Raw genomic sequence first — 16,349 nt, 5'->3', positions numbered from 1 at the left:
TCACTGAAGGGCACCAAGTAGTGACTAAAAAAATTACAAAGCAGTCAAAACAGTAGCAAATGTGTGTCCGGTGACGGCGTAGAACAATCGGGACAGCAGTCTAAGGGTCAGTTCCTTTAAAATCACAAAGGAACAGACAAAACCCCAAAGCCCCAATACCTAAAAACATGGCCTTGCTGGATTTGGAGTCGATTAATCCCTTGAAATTATAACTTGTTTCAGGGTTTCTCTAAACGTAAGCTTCCTTAAGGCCTAATGCAAGGGTATTACATTTACACGGAATTTAACATATCATGGGGGGGGGGCGGTATTCCATTTACACAGAATCATTGGGGAGGCTCAGTTCAGGTTTTTGATCAGATACAGATTGGTTGTCAGGAAGATGACTCAGCTGGTGCATGTGTAAGATCAAGAAGGACCATCTCTTTTCACCCCTGCCTTCGTAGCTCCCCACAGATGGCGTCTAGAGTTTGCTTATGATAGGCAAGCAAGCTTTTCTCAAGTGACATTCCCCAGCCCCGGTAGTCTTTCTGTTGTGCCTTTCTTACTAGTTCCTCTACACTGACAGAAAAGGTGAGGAACCCTGAGACGCCTCATCCAGCAGTGGATGGAAACAGATGCAGAGACCTATAGGCAAACATCAGACGGAACCAGGCTGGGGATAAGGGGTATGGGGGGCTGTACTTGCTGGTTTTGTGTGTCAACTTGACACAAGCTGGAGTCATCACACAGAAAGGAGCCTCCCTTGAGAAAATGCCTCCATGAGATCTAGCTGTGGGGCATTTTCTTGGTTGGTGATCAAGGGTGGGAGGGCCCATTGTGGGTGGTGCCATCTCTGGGCTGGTAGTTTTGGGTTCTATAAGAAAGCAGGCTGAGCAAACCAGGGGAAGCAAGCCAGTAAGCAGCACCCTCCATGGCCTCTGCATCAGCTCCTGCTTCCTGACCTACTTGAGTTCCAGTCATGACTTCCTTTGGTGATGAGCAGCAATGTGGAAGTGTAAGCTGAATAAACCCCTTCTTCCCCAACTTGCTTCTTGTTCATGATGTTTGTTCAGGAATAGAAACCTTGACTAAGACAGGGGGTCTTGTGGAAGAATGGGAGATAGAATTGATTAAGTTGGATGGGTCAAGGATACCACAAAAAGACCTACAGAGTCAACTAACCTGGGGCCATGGGGGCTCACAGAGACTGAACCACCAAGCAAAGAGCATGTAGGGACTGGACCTGGACTGGACCTATACCCTCCCTGCCCACCACCCCATTTGTAGCAGATATGCAGCTTGGTCTTCATATGGATCCCCTAATAACTGGAGCGGAGGCTGTCTCTGGCTCTTTTGCCTGACATTGGAGTGAGTGCCCTCCCCCCCCCCTCCCCCCCCCCCCCCCCCCCCCGCGCGCGCTATGATCTGAACTGCCTGGTTGAACCTCAGTGGGAAAGTTGGTGCTTAGTCCTGCCTGGGACTAGATATCCCAGGGAGGGTTGGTATAGGGTGGGAGGCAAAGATTCCCCCTCTTTGAGGAGAAGGGGAGGGGGGTAATGGCTGTATGGGACTGGGAGGACAGAAAGAGGGGCTATGATTGAGATATAACGTCAATAAAAAAGTTAATCAGGGGAAAAAATGTTGGGCCCCCTTAAGAACAGCTACACATTACAACCAGCAGGGGCGCCAAGACTCCTTCCCCCATCCCCTCCCCTGCACATCCCTGCCCACGCCCAAGTCATCCACTGTAAAGCTAATTAATGCGAGTGTGGGAAGACTGTGACTACAGCCACACCCAGGAGGCTGTGAGACAGAGACAATTTCTGGGAGAACAAGTGTTTCCCACAGCCATCCCTTCAGACTGGATGTTATCTTTTGTCACACAATTTTAAATGATTTTAATAGTACTGATTTCATAAGTTGAGGCACGGCGTGACAGTTAAAAAAAATCAAAAGAAGACAACTCGAGGACTCCAGTGTTCTTAAAACTAAGGAGACCATAGCACACCAAGATGCAGACACAGACACCACATTTGTTTTGTTTGATTCGTTTTCTGCTTGTTTTCTTTCACTGTGTTCATTTCTCTATGTCTCTCTTTTTTGTTGTTGTTGGATTTAAATGGAGTCTTTTGAGTATCAACAAGGAAAGATCATTGCAAATCTCAACTTCTTTTCCATGTACACATATCTGGAATATTGTTTTTAAAATTAAAAAAAAATTGAAGTGAGGAGAACAACAACAGATAAATACCTCATCCTTTGATATTAGAATCAAGGTGATTGAAAAACAGCAATTTCATTACAATTCTTTCCTTCCTTTCAAGTGATTTCATAAATCTGTTAGAAAACAAGTTGGTGGTTCTTGCTTGTTTGCTTATGAACAACTATCTTTTGTATTCCTGGAAGGCAATTGCCTCAAAATGCCCAAATCCCTTAGGTTATTCTTTAACAACGAAGGACATTCAGAACTGACTCATATTGAGTACGCTGGTTATTTTACTCCACAGTTAATAATGGCGGGTCCATAATGATACCCTTTAAGAAGTGGTAATCAGACAATCTATGTTTCAAAATGAAGGTCCCAATAGCCGGTCCTTGTGTTACCTGCTTGCCCTGGCGAGATTCTTTTGACCTTCACTGTGTCAAAGGAAAAAGGTTGACTCCACTTAACACGAGAAGGTAGGAAACTCCAAAGTAAGAACTGCACAAGCTTGTCTGCTCAGAGCATGTGGCTGGACGTGTTCAGCAATGTGATACATGCAGGTTAGGATGGCAATAGGAAAGTAGCTATGCTGTAGGGAAACCACCCCTGTGATGGTCCAGGAGGGATGGAGAGCAGCCAGAAGATGCCAGTTGGCTGTATCACTTTGGGAACTTCACTTCCTTCTGCTTTGTGTTTTGAAGGTATCAGGTGGAAGGCTGTGTCCGTGACTGGCTTCCCTTGAGTTCTTAGGCACAGAGAACAGCGCTGGACTTTACCACTGCCATGCATTCTGTAGAAATAGAATCACTCAGTCTGGCATTGGGTCACAGAACACATCCTTCCCTATGGCTCCGTGCGATGAGATGGGCTGTTTCATCAGACAAAGCACAGCGAAGTGCGACCCGAAATTAACAAGACTGGGCTTTCCTCTTCTTTCTCCTACCCTTAAATGGTAGATTTTTTTTTTCCTAAGTTGTTTCCTAATGGTGCAGCTGCCTTTTTCAGCAATTGATCTACTCCCAGGCTCTGGAAATGGCTCTCCTATTTTTACTTTCAAATACTGCTCGCCAGCCCAAATTTTCTTTCCTATCTTGAAACCATCTTCCTTGATTCTTGACTACACATCTGTGGGTACTGATCACAGCCATCTCAAATTACACTTATTCACATTAAGCTTCTCAATGGTTCCTTGGTAGGATACCTGCTTTCCTATATGACGTCATCACCAACTCCCTCCATAGGCAACTTGCGTTTATTAAAACCTTTCTGTCTTGGTTAGGGTCACTATTGCAGGGATGAAACATCACGACAAAAGGAAGTCAGGACAGGAACTCAGACAGGGCAGGAACCTGGAGGCAGGAGCTGATGCAGAGGTCATGGAGGGAAGCTGCTTATTGGCTTGCTCAGCCTGTTTTCTTAGACACCCCTTCAGCCTAGGGTTGCACCACCCACAGTGGGCTGGGCCCTACCACATGAGTCACTAATTAAGAAAATGCCCTACAGCTGGGTCTTACGGAGGCACTTTCTCAACTGTAGCTCATTCCTCTCCTGTGACACTAATTTCTCTGAAGTAGACATAAAACTAGCCAACAAACCCTTGGAACACAGTCCAGAATCCTATGCAAAACACGTACAGCTATTGTGTAGCTGAGCCTGCCTGCCTGCCTGCCTTCCCTTCCCTTCCCTTCCCTTCCCTTCCCTTCCCTTCCCTTCCCTTCCCTTCCCTTCCCTTCCTTCCTTCTCTTTTGTCTTAAAAAGAATGAGTGAATTGCTTTGTTCAGGAACTGCCTTATTCAAGTGCCCAGTGTACTCGCCATGAATCGGAGATAACCCTCCTATCTCAGGGTACAATTAATGACCAATACTTGTGATTTTTTTCTATAAGTGTGTATGCTACTATTTGTGGGGAACACAACTCTTCGAATCTTGCAATAATACTCAGAATTCATCCTGTCTGCTCCCTCTGGGCTAAGTTAGAAGATGATTCCACATAGGTGATCTCACTTATTTGGGGGTGACACCATAGCCTGAGTTGTGCCCCCCCACCGTGATTATAGTATACAGCTCACTTGGCAAATAAGTAATGGTCCAGAGAAATAACGAAAAGCCCAAGATCCAGCAGGAAAAGGAGCTACAGTTCTTAAGAATTAAATCCCTATGAAAAATAAACAACAGTACCACCATAGAAAAATCCTGGCCCGTGTGTTTTCTGCAAGCCCAGACTGGTGGCAGCCTGGTGTCCCAGTAAGGAGGCAGGAAACATGCCTGGTTAACACCACTGAGCCAAAGGAGAGAGGGGCTGTGTGCAGGGAAACCAGGCCAGGTCAGGTGGGAGCTCCACAGAGAACCCGATGCAGCAGCTTCCTTCGCCTCCCGCTTTGCACTCAGCCAACCGACCGCCATCCCCTGCGAGTTCTTTCCATGCCACTAAACACCATCTACCACACTGCTTGAATAATAGACTCGTGTACAGGCCCTTCCTCCCAACAAGGCTTTGCTTATGTTTTACTGGGGGAGCGACATTTCCTGGAGGGGTGGGGAAGACTTGCCGGTTTTGTCCATTGCCTAGCCTAGCTCCTCACATAGAGCTTATGTTCACTACATTTTTATTAATAAGTTAGCAGGGGGGCGCCCCTTGTAATGGCCTGTCTTTACAGGCACTGGTTCTGAAGTGTGTACATAAAAGATAAAGTTGAGAAATTCCTTTAAAAGCCAAAACAGACCCCTCCTGTGTTGAGAGGAAAGTCTCTCACGTAAGGCCAGGTGCCTTGCATGTTGCCTGTTTGTGGGGGGAGGGGGAGAATGAGGCACCCTGATCACCCCTCAGGTTTATTTCTGGTGCTTCCAATAAGATGATTCATAGGGACGCTGCCATTTCCGACTATGAAGAAACACAAACCAGCTTGTTTCTCATTCCTCCCAGGCAGCAAGAACATCCCAGAGAAAGGCAACATACTGGCCAGATGTGAAAATGCAAAGACTTCTCCCGCTTGGCTCTGGATGAAGGAAGACACAAACAGGCGGTCTGTCTTCCTCAGCCCAGGCTCTCCCTAGCATGTCCACTCAAGTCCTGTCAAGGGGGTGACACCACAGTAATGGACCATCTGTTTGGAGACTTTGTATCTAGTAGTACCTGAACAAACCACTTAGTCATCCCATCCTCAACAAAGTCTTTTAACCACAGCCACGTCTAAACTGGCCCTCTTGCTACCTTGTAGCGATCATGATGATTTGCATCCTGTGGGCTGTCCACAGTTGGAATGCACCCAGAAAGCACCCAGAATACGTTAAAATTGCCTACAGATTCGTCAGAACCTAAAACTTTAAGTAAAGACGGGAACAGTAAGTCTTGATACAGTTACAGTTTCTGATACACCGAAGTGCACAAACTGCATTGTTCCTTAGAGCAATGTAAATCATGGGTCATTAAGACGCACACAATTAGGAGGCACACGCTTAATCGCTTAATCGCAACTCATGGCAAGAAAGGGAGAGATCATGAATCAGGACAGAAAATAAGAGGCTGTGGTGAGAAGGAACCTAAGGCCTCGGAAGCCTCAGAGTCAGGATCCTAATACCATCCTTGCGTCGGCCATCACAAGGAGCCCCAAGTAACGCAATCGGTTTGCTGTCGAACTGCGTTGAGGGTGAGATTTGAACCCAGAACACTAGGTACAGACTCATGAATTCTAATAAACTATAGACCCACTCTGTCCAAACCGTCACTTCATGTGCATGAATCACCTCCTTGTCCTCTTTATACACAAACAGTGCTTTGATTTAGTTTGTGGATCTACTCTGGTAGAAACTGGCTCCCCCTGACTCCACCTCTCCATCATTAGGCCTGACCAAGGACAGAGGCAACCACGGTTGCCATACGGAGATGAATTGTTTCACAGAAAGGTTCGTGTACAGAAGGCATGCACCAGCTGTTTAGGCACAGCAATAGGCGATGCCTACAAGCCAGGCTGGTGGCATGCACCCTCAACACTCCTGTTAGAAGTCTCAAAAGGATGGTCTCATGTCACGGGGTGTCTTGGTTAGGGGTCTATTGCTGTGAAGAGACACCACAACCATGGCAACTCTTATGAAAGAAAACATTTCATTGGGGCTGGCTCATAGCTCAGACGTTTAGTCCATTATCAACATGGTGGGAAACATGGCGGCGTGCAGGCAGACATGGTGCTGGAGAGGCAGCTGAGAGTCTGTGACACACTTTCTCCAACAAGGCCACATCTACTTCAACAAGGCCATAATTCCTAACAGTTCCTTATGGGCCTATGGGGGCCATTTTTACTCACCCCCTTCCCTCTGGGAAGGGACAGAGCGTGAAGCTGGAATTGTAGTCTTTTCAGCATTTGGGAAGAAGTTGGCTTTGATTCACACCAACACAGAGGCAACCGCAGTTACCCTATGGATATGAATTGTTCCGCAAGAGGAATCATGTACTGAGTACCCAGCTGGCATTGCTGCTGAGGGGTGATCAATTAATGAAGGTCCCGAACTCCCAGTGGACAGACTGATCTGTTGACACATCCTTCCATGGCATAACTGGGAGATGGTAGACACTTGGGGTAGACCCTCCTGGAGGAAGTAGATGTGACGGAGTGCTCTGGAAGGGTAAACCTTCTCCCCTCTCTCCTTGCTCGCTACCCATTGTATGGTGAGCATCCGAGCTCCACTATACTCTCCAGTGAGCCCTGTATTTCATGATACAGCTCAGGAAAGTGTAATCACTAAAAGTATAATACGAAATAAATCCTTACTCCCTTATGTTGCTCATAGCAATGAACCACTGACTAACACAGTATTGTGTCAGTGTGTACATGTGTATTCATAGGTGTGTTATAAGTCTTCAGAGTTAGTTGTGTAAGAACCAAGGAAAGGGAATGTCTTACTCCTGTGCCTCTCTCAGAAGAAATCTACATTTAGTCAAGTTGCAAAGGATTCTAGGAGCCATTCCTTGTGTTTCTGAGTTCGTTATCACAACTTGAAGGTCACCTCTCCTTCACTTGAAACAGCGGTGCCCACATATTTCACCTTTATTTCCATAAAGATAACATGAACTGCCCCTTAGAGATGTTCTGCAAACACTTTCATCACTGATCACGGCCCAAGGAAACAAAAGGAAGATGGATTTTAACCTTCTAATGATGCCTAAAGGGGAAAACCCAAGAGGTTCATAAAAATAGAAAAGTTGAAGAAGCGAGGGAAAGAGACAAGCAGTTAAATGAGGGAAACATTCAAATCAGAGGCTGTCCCTGTCTTCAGGCATCTCAGTAAGAAATTGTGTGAGCCACCTCAAGGCATCGAGCCCAGGGCCTTCTTGTGTACTGGGTGCTCATTGGAGTCGGGCAGCCACTGGAGGCCAGCTGAGTCTCAGAAGGAGTCCAGGACATAGCCCCCCTGCCACCCCGGATGTGATCTCACCTGATGGCCAAAGGCTGCCAGACACCTTGAGATGGTCTAAGCCACTATCTCATCCTAAAGTAGGGAGGACTAACCTGCAGGAGGCCTGCTCCAAGTGCCTCTAAAGCTAGGACAGAGTCTGTGTCAACAGCAACACAAGAGTTCTACAGGGAATCTCAGTGGCAGGAATAGAAGCAGGACACAGCCATGATCCACAGGTGAAAGAGGAAGGGAGGAGGGGCCAAAGTTGATGGTGATGACGACGATGATGACGACGATGACAACAACAACAATAAAGCTGGGGAGATGGGGGAGCTTTGAATTCTGAAAGTTACCCTATATGTCATTCTCAATGCTGTCCCCACCGCCGGCATGGCTTGGGTCTTGAGTGCTGAGGAAGGGCTAAAGTAGTTTCTCATTGAGTTCTCACAGGATTGCTTCCTGCAAAGGCCTAGGCTTAGCAAGGTAAAACCCGGAACCCAAATAAATGTATGTGTTCAAAATAGGCAGCACAAAGAGCTGACTCACTAGTGTTGTGAAGTGATTAGCAGGATGGATTGACGCACCCTCCGCTGTTCCTGGTTCCCTCGGATGCTGGTGACAATTAAGATGGCCCCCTCCACACAGTGCAGTGGTATCTGCAGTCACTGCTAGGTCATCATCAGATAGTGCAGATCTCTAGAGCTTGGTTCTCTTGGGTTTCTGCCTTCTAACCAACATTCCCTTTATCTTCCTGACTCGGAGACCTACTGGGGTGCTTCCTGCTGCTATGAGTTTGATTTTGGTGGTTGTTGTTGTTTAAATGCCACAGACGCACAGCAGGGTCGTCGAGTATTAAATCTGCCCGTTTTATTCCTTGTAAAAGTTTGAACACTGGGGATATCATAAAGATCCAAGTGTCAAAGACCTGGTCTCCTAGATGTCCATATCAAAAGTGCAGGGACTTCTATGAGGTAAGGCTTTGTGGGAGATGCTCAGGTCATTGGGTGTGTACCCTCCAATGTAGTCAGACAACACCAGTCTATTCGTCTCTCCATTCCATGACTCATGACTGAAGTGTTTCTGCTCCTATCACACACTCGTGACTTTTCCTCCCTCTGTGTTTGTCTTTCTTTATTTGAATTATCGGAGATCAAACTTAGGGTCTTCTAGATGGCATGCAAGGGCTCGTCAGCTGAGCTATACTACCTGACGCTAGTCTCAGAGCATTGGGAGCAAATGGTCACGTGCAAGAATATCCAAAGCTATAAAAGTAATGGTTTTCTTGTTGTAAATCGGTGATTATATCAGCTAAGTAATTATAGTCACAGAGAGCTTGGCCTAGTGCCCTTCAGATTCATCCATGCTGTAGTAAGTACCAGGACTCTCTTCTTTGAGGCTACTATTCCTGGTATACAGTGCATCTTCCTCATCAGATCACCCATCGATGGACACGTAGGCTGATACCATTCCCTGCCTTTCATCAATAATGCTGCAATGGACATGCCCATGACCAGTCTATCCCGATGATTTCCTTTGTCCATGTTGTTTAGATAAGGGATTACCAGATTACAAAGTAATTTGGGACCTTCTATGCTATTTTGAATAATGATACCATTTTCCATTCCTACCTACAGTGTCTAGGGTTCTCCCCCCACCCCCACCACATTCCTGTCATTCTCTGAACTAGGTTTTCGAGGGACATTCAGGAGCTTGCTTGATCCAAAGGGAATCCCAGGAGGATGAGACTTTGGGCCTGGCACAGGCTAATGAAAACCACCAGCCCTACATCCACTGCTTACAGGAAGAAACAAAACTGGTGAGCTGTGAACAGAGCCCCAAAGTAATGGCCCAATTTACCTTTGAAATATAATAAAATGTCTTTTAAGCAGGAGATTAGAGACTTTCTTGGCATAATCCACAGCACAGGACAGCTCTGGAGTAAATTTACACCCTGTCCTTCCCGCTCCCCACCCCCCTCCTTTGGTGTTCCATTATCAATCTCTCAGCGGGGCTGGGATTTCAGCAGAATTGGAAATAACAGCATTCTGCAAATCCCTGCGCGGTCCTGCTGTCCCCCCTTCTCCCCCATCACACGCGGATGCCTCTGAGCTGTTGCAGATTAAAGGTAATTCTCGGTCATTACTGGTGTCATTTATCACCCTCCCTGCGTGTTTCTTTTGTGCAAACCTTGAGGAAGCCTCACTCATTTGTGGAAGTTCAGACTCTAAGTGGAGAATGAAGCTGTGGCCTTTTTTCCTTCTTTTTCTCTTTCCTGGGCAGTACTTCTAGGTGTTTCTTAGGATACAGCCCCTTCCACTGCTGCGACGATGACAGCCAGGGCCAAGCTTGTCAGGAGACAAAAGACAAGGCCATCTATCACCATCATTTGGAAATCTCATCTAGCGAAGGATTTATGATCTGCTGGGGTTCAGAGGAGATTAAAAGAAAACAAAACAGAGGTTGAATAAAGAATGTCTGCTGGCACATGAAGACGAGAGGGATTTCAGAGGAGACCCGAGGTGATTGGCATGCAGTCAGACGTGCCACATGACCCAGGACACTGTGCCACACCGGCGTGGTCGGGGAGAGTTGGAGACTGCTAAGTGGCATGGTTGTGCCATTTGAAGAGCGGCCCACCTCCGGAACATCTGATGTGGACAGGAGAGAGGGGCATGCATACAGAACTGTGGAACCAGACTCTTATGGTCAACAAGCTATCCTATAGGCTAGACACAATGACAGCCTCGTGCCTCAGCCTTCCTGGTTTTCCATGAAGGGGTTGGTTGTTATGATCTTAATTCAAGATGTAAACCTAGAACTCCCTCCCCGTTAGAAAGTAACCAACATTCAGTAAATGCTAGGCTGGCCTCCCAAAAGCCACCAGTGACCCACTCTCATTGAACTGTCAAGAAGGGTAGAGAAGTTACCAAGACTATTTACAATAGCCTCAGTACAGGGGTGCTGCTGGAATGTGTTATTGCCACACATGTCGCCATGCCAACAGCATCTCTCTAGTCATCCTAGCCGTTCCAGAGAGCCAGGTCTTAAACTGGACGGGTGAAACCTCTGTCTTAACTGGTTATCAGACTGGTGGCTTAAGGGACACTTTGTAACCTATAAATGTACTGGTTTTGCCTGAGTGGAATTTAGAAATGACTCAGCTGCATAGCTCACTACAACTTGTGCTTCTTTTAAATGACACACACACGGGGCTTGCCTTAGAGAATTGATACAAGTTCACCTCACCTAGTGCCTACAGTTTTGTACGGTGACTCTCGGGGGGGACTGAACAACAGAACCCACCTCTTCTAAATGTGGACCAAATACGTCCCAGATTTCCCCAGTGGCTTAGCAGGCTTCTTACATCCACTGTAGCTTGTCTGAATCTTCTAGGGACTTAAGATTCTTGTCTCTTCTTATAGGTTCCCTTGGGTGATGCACCTCCCAGATACAGTTTCTTCCTCTTACAATGTAATTTGATGAGATACACCCCTCCACAGCTCCTTCTGGGACCAACACCCCCCCCCCTCCGCCCCCAGCTACCCAATGGAGCCTCTCTTAAAAATCCACCAAGTCCAGTCTCTGCTGCCCACATACTCTTGGCTATGTGGCCTTCACTGGAGGGTGGTCCACTCACCGGGGGTTGCCCTCTTGAAGAAAACTGATATGCCCCCTTTAGCAATTATTACTTCCCAATAGCTGCTGAGATGGGGGTGGGCGCTCATGCCCTCTTCTCCTCTCTAGGCTGGATTTTTGTTTTGCGTGAGCTTGTACAGACCTTGCACGTGACGCCTCAGCTGCTGTGAATCCACACGTGCAACTGCACCACGGTATCCCCAAGACACTGTTTTCCTGTCGCTAACTCCTGCTCTGATCTTCTTACAAGCTCCCTTCCCCTTTTAGTGCATCTGTCAACCCTCCCTAGAGAGAAGCTTCCCTTGGCAGTCGACAGTGATCCACACAGACACCCACAACTGCTCAAGGTACAGAGAGTCAGAGACTCTGCAGTGCTTGGTCTGAAGGAGACATCTTTGGTCTTACAACCTCTCCTCCCAAGGCACAGGCGTCCTCAGGGAAGAAGAGCTGGGAAGAACGTAAGAGTCAGATGCATATTTTAAAGCTCCAAACTGGTCCAAGGAGGCGCTCCTGCTGGTAAAATGCGCACCTGCGAGTGGCCCTACTGTGTGCAGAACTTCCAGGAGAACCACAGGTTTGCTCTAAATCTTACAAAAAATGCTTCTTGCTTTATTGGCTTCGTGAGGGACAGGGAAAGCCCATACTCGCTCTTCCTCAGGTTACAGCTATGTCAGGGAGGTACCATGAGTCATGAGTAAGTTACTCGGGTGTGGAAAATGAAAGACTCTGATTAGGAGGATGCTTGTGAACAGATGACAAATGTAGAGGGTGACGTCATTGCAGTCAAAGTCTCCATATTTACAAACATATGCACTTACTCTATCATTTCACTACCTAAACTCTCCTCACCTTTGTCACTTTTCTCACATAGAAAGCCACTTACTTATAGCTCTGGTGGCATCACTGAGAGCATTAAGGTAACATCCATTGTCAAGACACTTTACTGCCATCTGCTGGTAGAAACATGCCATTACTCACTACATACTCTGGCTAAGATGTGAATGGTACCCCATCCATCAGCTCTGATTTGGACAATGTCTGACCACTCCCAACAACCTGTGAGCTCTGAGCATCTCCACGAGGGGGAGCAGCGGAAAGCGGTTGCTACGTTGTTTTGAAGAAAGAAGTTTAAGGATAACTTTAATACTCAAAAGAGAGTGGAGTTTCTGCGAATTAATTATCTCTTTCCCCAGAGCACTTTATTCCTTTCTGTGGTTGTGAAAACCAGGCTTTGAATTCTATTCTGACCTGACTGTGCTAGAAGGGACATGGGGATGCTATGTCGTCGTAAATGTTTGATATGACTATGATTTTACTGCTCCCCATATCTGCCAGAACCAGCTTCTTCAGCCGACAGTGAAGAAAACAGAGAATGCCTACCAGCAAGGCTTGTATTACTGTCAGGGGGAATGCTTGATACAGCACAATCAACAGCGATATTAACTGCTGTTGACTCCGGAGGTGATATTAATTATTGATGCCGTTCCTGTGATCTCACGTTCTTCCCAATGTGCAGAGACATTGTTACTCTAGTTTCCCATCTTACAATCACCATTATTGAGACGTTTCTATGTCACAGAGGTAGACCAGAGTCTGAGTCTGCAACTCTGCGAACAGGTACCCTGTGGCCAAGGGCGGAGCCAGTGCCAGGCTTAAACTAGTTAAGATAGTCTGCTTTCACACTTGAACTGGGCCTGATGGCTCCCTGGACCCTTGAAGTCTTATGGAGGTCTGTTGATGATATTGTCATAATGCCATAAAGGAAATGGAAATCATAGAGTAATGACACAGAGAATGGCTTCTTGGTCCTCTATCTACATCACTGTCCTACTGACGTCATGGCGACTTCAACAGGAGAAACGCACTGGCTAAGAGAATCCGCTTCGGGAACTAGCTGAGTTGCTGACCGCAGAAGGGCACAGCGCATGTGCAGAAGACCCTTACGCGCCAGAGAGGTCTCTGCTCAAAGCACAGTGCTGACAGAGCACGCAGCCCAAGCCTTTTCTTCCTAGCATCTGTTTATACAAATTCTGACCAGGTGGCAAACTCTTCCCCTCTGCTCTCAAGCAACAGGATGCAGGACAGAGAACACCTGTTCCAAAACTGCTCTGATTAGCTGGAAGCTGGCAGGTATAGCAAGGGCTGAGGGCCACTCGGCAGGAGAGGATCCTGCTGCCTTGTCAGCCCTTGGCTCTGCTCCTGATCTTGGCTGTAGTCCCTGTCGGTGGCTAATGGGATTGATCCACGGGCATAAATCTTTAAACTCCTGCTGGCAAGTGCGACGTTATCTTATCCAAGGCCACCACAGTGTGCCACTGCTATCTAAAAGCAAATGTTTCCAACTTGAGGAAGATACTGGAGGTGCAGGTAGGGGTGTGATGCCCTCCGCTCTCACACAGCTTCCGGGGAAAGTGTGTCATTCAGGTGATTGTGCATGCACACGTGAGTGGACGTCTTTCATGATTTATGTATGCGAGTTTGCTTAGAGAAGGTAATGATAACCAAGTCAGCACGTGCTGGTTGGAGAAATAGAAGCAACACTCCCAGGGGAAACTTAGGGGAGCAATAAATAGAGGGGGAGGTGAAGAACACTGTGGGAGAGTATCCTAGACAAGGGAGTGTGTGCAGGACGGAGGAGACCGAAGCTCCATGAAGAAGGAACAACATGGGAGATTGGAGATGGGGTCTGAAGGGAAAGGACAGAGCTCAGGGAAGAAGGGACAGAAGAGCCGAAGTGGGAGGAGTGGGTGAGAAGCTGGTGTGTCGTTGAAAAGCCCCATCAGGACAGCCCACTGCAGCATGCATGCACTGGACACTCCTTAGGGTGTCTCAGCCATGGTCCCTCAACCCAACAGGCACACACATTTCGGCCGGCCCTTTTAGGTTTCTAAGGATAGAAAACTCTCACACAGAATGCTGTCATGTTAGTATCTGCTTGCTGATACTAAAGCACTGATCTAAACTTGACTCACAACAGTGATAAGAGGGAAATTCTAGATTTTGTTGTTGTTGTTGTTGTTGTTATTTACAGACATAAAAGTCAAAGGGCAGCATGAACCTAAGTCAGAGATAGAATATAGTCAGTGTGGTTAAGAAACTTAGAAAATAATTATAGAATGTTAGAGCCAAGGAAGGGATATTTGGAAGCTTGCAACCAACGGAGTTTGGTGTGTGCTCAAAACTGCTCAGGAAATGAAGGTTTCTGTGAATCTTCTAATTTCAATGGTTCTTAAATCACACTCCCTGTGATTTGAGGTTGCTCTGGGTTTTGTACAGCAACTCTGTAACTCTAAACTGAAGAGTCCACCCATTGTGAATGTGAACATGAACGTAAGTCTAATTTATTAAGCAGGTGTTATGCTCTGTGAACAGTTGTGAATGGATGGATGCAGGGATGAGCAGTATATTAAGAAAAATACAAATGGAATGACTTGACCTTTCATCATCGAGAGCAGAAGGACCGATGCTTAAAGATGTATTTATTTTTATTTTAGGCGCACAAACGATGTGCCAGCAGGAGTGTCTGTGCAGCACATGTATCCTCCGCCTATGAGACCAGAAAAGGGAAGCAGATCCCTTGGAGCTGATGTTACAGACCGTCCTGTGCTGCCACGAGGGTGCTGGGAACCAAACTCGGTCCTCTACATGAATATCAAGTACTCTTAACTGTTAAGCCATCTCTCCAAAACCCGGGACTGAAATTTAAAGGGTAGAGAAAAAAAAAAAAACCAAAAAAACCAAAAAAACAGTTTTCTCTTCCTCCTTCCCTATGTCCTATTTTCTTCGCATCAAGAGAAGGATAAAAATAGCCCTGGCCTTTTGCTGACTTCTGAGGGATGTGGGAACGGATAAATGCGTTCGGGTGTGTCAAGCTCCTGAAGTTCCTTAGGGAGAAGCCACAGGTTTTAATGTCATAATAACAAGCTACTTGTTAAGCTGTTGCTCCTCTAAACATATCATAAGTATCTTCAAACCAAGGTTGGAGCAGGTCACGTGCCCAATAGCAAACTTCTGCCAGCTCACCTGGCTCTTAGCCTGGTGCTTCTCTGGGGCTCAGTGTGGGCTAATACTGAATCTGAGTTTATTTAGGTTGAGTGGTTTGAGCTGGAGGTGTGATGTCTTCCTGCAGGGAACTGAATAGGAGCAGGGATGGCCCTGACGCCATCTTCCTCTGTCTACTAGACTCCAGGAGAGAGGGGGCGGGGTAGGGAGAGGAAAACAGTGGATATCAAGCTTTTCCAAGCTTGTAACACTTTTTTTTTTGTAGGAAGTAACACCACATTTCTCATGCATGTCTCCATGGAAAAACGTATTGTTCTGATTAGAAAACACACATCAAGGTCCCCACCTCAATAAAGAGAAGTAAAATAAAAATAAAAGCTTATTCATTCTCTTAATATTGATCCAGACAATATATCTAGATTTGCCTGGATTCTAGATGTAGAAAGGTCTTCTCTACATAGAGTTAAATACAGAAAAGAATATGAAAAGTAATGTTTTCTGCAATATGTAAAATATTAAGCACTGGAAAAAAAAGAAAGACACTGATAAATGGGACCTTGCAGTCTCATGATATCGGTCAGATTTTTAAAAAGTCATCATACCGCCATTGCGTACCTGGGCTTGAACACGCACTGGGAAGAACACAGCAGAAGTAAGACATACGTGAGCAAAGAAACTAAAACCGTAACTTCACACAAGTTAGAAGCCAGGCTGTACCTATGTACAATAGCATTTTTTAATATATGAACACACCATATGCTTTTAAAATATCAAGTATATGAAGCTGCATTTGTGCGGAGCCATATTCTCATTTCCGTTCAGGACACCACCCTTTGGAAGTTCCCTTCTCCCAGATTCTGCGCAGCTTAATTTCTCCTTCCCGGGATGGTTCTGTTTCAACTGTCTTCACTTTATCAACTTAGACCAAAAAAAAAAAAAAACCCTGCTAGTCTCTGAAGTGAAACTTCAGGAAGCATTTTGTCCTCTAGATGGGACCTTGTCCTCATTAGAATTGGGAAAAGAAAATGTATTAGCTACTTCGCTCTTTGCTGTGACCAAACCCTGGTCACAAAGCAGCTTAAAGGAGGAGAAGATACTTTGGTTCAAGGTTGGAAAGGATCTGGTCCGTCATGAT

The 16,349-nt window shown here is 46.3% G+C and overlaps 1 protein-coding gene and 1 long non-coding RNA gene across 11 annotated transcripts in view; one reads left to right on the top strand and one right to left on the bottom strand.

Annotated features, from left to right (window-relative positions):
* The window catches only part of Grip1 (glutamate receptor interacting protein 1), a 634,030-nt gene that overhangs the window by 271,270 nt on the left and 346,411 nt on the right, over window positions 1-16,349 (bottom strand). The window lies entirely within an intron of this gene.
* The window catches only part of Gm51815, a 37,186-nt gene that overhangs the window by 3,808 nt on the left and 17,029 nt on the right, over window positions 1-16,349 (top strand). The window contains exons 3-4 of one of the 2 annotated variants that reach the window (XR_003949038.1): window positions 5,109-13,654; window positions 14,707-14,921. This is a non-coding gene — a long non-coding RNA (predicted gene, 51815). Of the gene's footprint in view, window positions 1-5,108 lie in introns of both variants that reach the window. The other variant, XR_003949037.1, reaches the window with a different exon arrangement.

This window comes from Mus musculus, chromosome 10, assembly GCF_000001635.26.
Source record: "Mus musculus strain C57BL/6J chromosome 10, GRCm38.p6 C57BL/6J".
Lineage (NCBI taxonomy): Eukaryota > Metazoa > Chordata > Mammalia > Rodentia > Muridae > Mus > Mus musculus.
The sequence above is the reverse complement of the archived record's forward strand: the minus strand, read 5'-3'. Positions and strand labels throughout refer to the sequence as shown.